Here is a 2,500-nt window from a genome sequence, read left to right as displayed (position 1 = left end):
GAGGCGCCGCGCGAGAGCGAGCGAGCCCGTGGGCGCGTGCCGGGGGCAGGGCCGGCGGGCCGCGCGAGCCCGCCGCGAGGAAGAGGGGTTACGGGCCCCCGTGGCATTCCGAAACCTGTGCCGGCCCGCCGCCGGGCCGCCGCCGGGCCGCCGCGCCTCGCTGCCGATGCCGACGGCACCGGACACCGGTGTGGCCCCCCCGCCCGCCGCGTCCCGGCTGCCGCGCGCGCGTACCCGAGTTCGCCTGTCCCGCACTCTGCGCCGCGGGGCCGAGCACGGGGCTCGGCCCGCCGGCGGGTGCACGGCCCTCCCGAGGCCGCGCTCGCTCGCCGAGAGCCCGCTGCCGATTCCACCGCTGCCGGTGGGGGACCGCCTCCCCCCGTCTCTCCCCTCTCGCCTCTGCTGGTGCCCGCTCCGCTGCCGGTGCCCGTCTCCGGGAGCCGCGGCCCGCCCCCCCCGCCCCCCCACCCCACGGCGCTCCGCTGCCGCTGGGGGGGAAGGGGAAGGGGGGGGGGTCCGGCCCAGGGGAGGGCCCGGCGGGAGCGGGCGGCAGTGCGTGTGAGGGGCGGCGGGGCTTGGCTACTCCCCGGCGCCCGCGGGAGAGGAAGCGGCGGGCGCGGAGGCGAGGGAGACGGCCCTCCGGGTTGGGACGGGTCCCACGGGTCCCCACCCCTAAGCTGTGGGGGGCGGACCCGCGGCGGGCTGCGGCGGAGCAGCCCGTCCGCAGAGACCTGCGGGGGCAGGCGTTCCGGGATGGCGCGCGGGGCGGGCGCCGGGCCCCCGAGCGGGGGGCGTCGCGTTGAGGCCAAGCGAGGCGACGGTTCGTGCCCGAGTGGGCGGCCCGAGCCACGGCTCTCCTCCCGGGTGCAGCTGCCACCCGGCGCCGGGTTACTGAGGGAAACCCCGGGCCCCGGGAGGAGGACGAGGTCGTGGCGGCGGGTGTCGGGCGCACCCCGCGGGCGGACGCTCCGCCGAGGGGCGCGGGGGCCGGCTGGCGGGTGCCGGGTTCCCCCTCCGCGTCCCGTCTCGTCGCCGCTGCCGAGGCTGCCGCCGTCGCCGCGAGGCGGCGGCGGCCCGGTGGCGGGCGGCGGCGGGGGAGGCACCCCCGCGGGGATTTCAGGTCGTTTCCCTCACCCCAGGGCCAGGTACCTAGCGCCCGCGCTTCTCCTGCCCCCCCCTCGGTGACCCACCCGTGTGGTCCCGTGTGCCAGCGTGCTCCTCCCGGGTGCCGCACCGTGCGCGCCGCACCGGCCGTGCCTTCCCCCCCCCCGCCTCGGCTTCCCCCCACCCCGGTCCTTCCTCCCCCGCGGTGGGGGTGGGGGGGGCGGGGAGGGAGGGAGCGAGCGAGAGAGGGGAGAGGGCCTCCGGCCACCGCGGCCGCCGGCAGCCGCCCCGGGCAGGGATGGCCATGGGCCCCGGGCTCCGGGCCCGAGGGTTCTCGGTTGGAGAGCCGGGCGGAGGTTTAAAGACTCGGGCGGCCCGATGCGACTCGCGGAGGCGGCCGGGCGTGCTGCCGGAGGGCCGGGGGGTCGGCGCGCGCGGGCGCCGCGCCCCCCCATGCCAGCCGGCGCGCCCCGTGCTCGCCCCGCGGGCAGCCGGGACGGAGAGGGGTTACCCTGCCCCCTCTCTCCGCGGTCTGGTCTCGGCGGAGAGACGCCGCGCGGTCGGCCTAGTTGCCGGCCTGCCTCGAGCGTTGCGAGCCGGGCGCGAGCGCGTGCTCGCCGCCGGGAGGGCGAGCCCCCACCGCGGGTGGTGCGGGCGCCGAGCCTCCGCGCGTCTCCTCCTTCTCCCTGGCCGGTGCTTCTGGGTCTTCCGCCGTGGCCGCCGTCGGCGGCGCCCTACCCTACGCGCCTGCCCCGGCACTCTGCCGTCCGGGGCGCCCGCCTCGCTCTGCCCCGCCCGGCTCCGCCAGGCAGCGGGGGGGCGGTGGTGGGGCGGCGGCGGGGGCGGCCCGCCCCGCTCTCCGCGTGGAGACGGGGAGAGCGGGCGCCGTCCCCGTCCGTGCCGCCTTGCCCGCCTGCCCGCCGCCGGGCGTCTGTCCGCGGAGGGGACGGGCGAGCGCGTGGCGTCACCCGCGAGGCGGTGTGTGCGGGCGCGCGGGGGTGTGGGCGCCGCGGCGGCGGCGGCGGCGGCGGTCGAGCCGGAGGGCCGGCGAGGCGAGCGGGGAGCTGGGAAGCGCGGGGCCGGCGGGCCGCAGGCGCGCGGGCGGCGGGGCGACGCCGCTCCCGGTGGCGGCCGGGCTCTGACGCCTGGGGCGGGGGGGGGGTGGTCTGCGGGGACGGACCCCCCCCAACATCCCGAGGCAGGCGGTGTGGCCGGCCCGCCGCTCCCTGCCGGGCCAGACCGAGCCGGGCGCCTGGGCCGGACTCGAAGCGAGACAGGGTTTGTCCCCAGGTCGGGAGCGAGGGCTCCCCGCCCTTCTCGTTCGGGTTTGCCCTTCGTTTCCCCCCCCCCTTTCTCTGTGCTTGTACGGTCAGTGAGGCAAGCCCCTCTCTTTCTC

Source organism: Dromaius novaehollandiae, unplaced genomic scaffold (genome assembly GCF_036370855.1).
Source record: "Dromaius novaehollandiae isolate bDroNov1 unplaced genomic scaffold, bDroNov1.hap1 HAP1_SCAFFOLD_85, whole genome shotgun sequence".
Lineage (NCBI taxonomy): Eukaryota > Metazoa > Chordata > Aves > Casuariiformes > Dromaiidae > Dromaius > Dromaius novaehollandiae.
Note: the sequence above shows the minus strand (reverse complement) of the source record.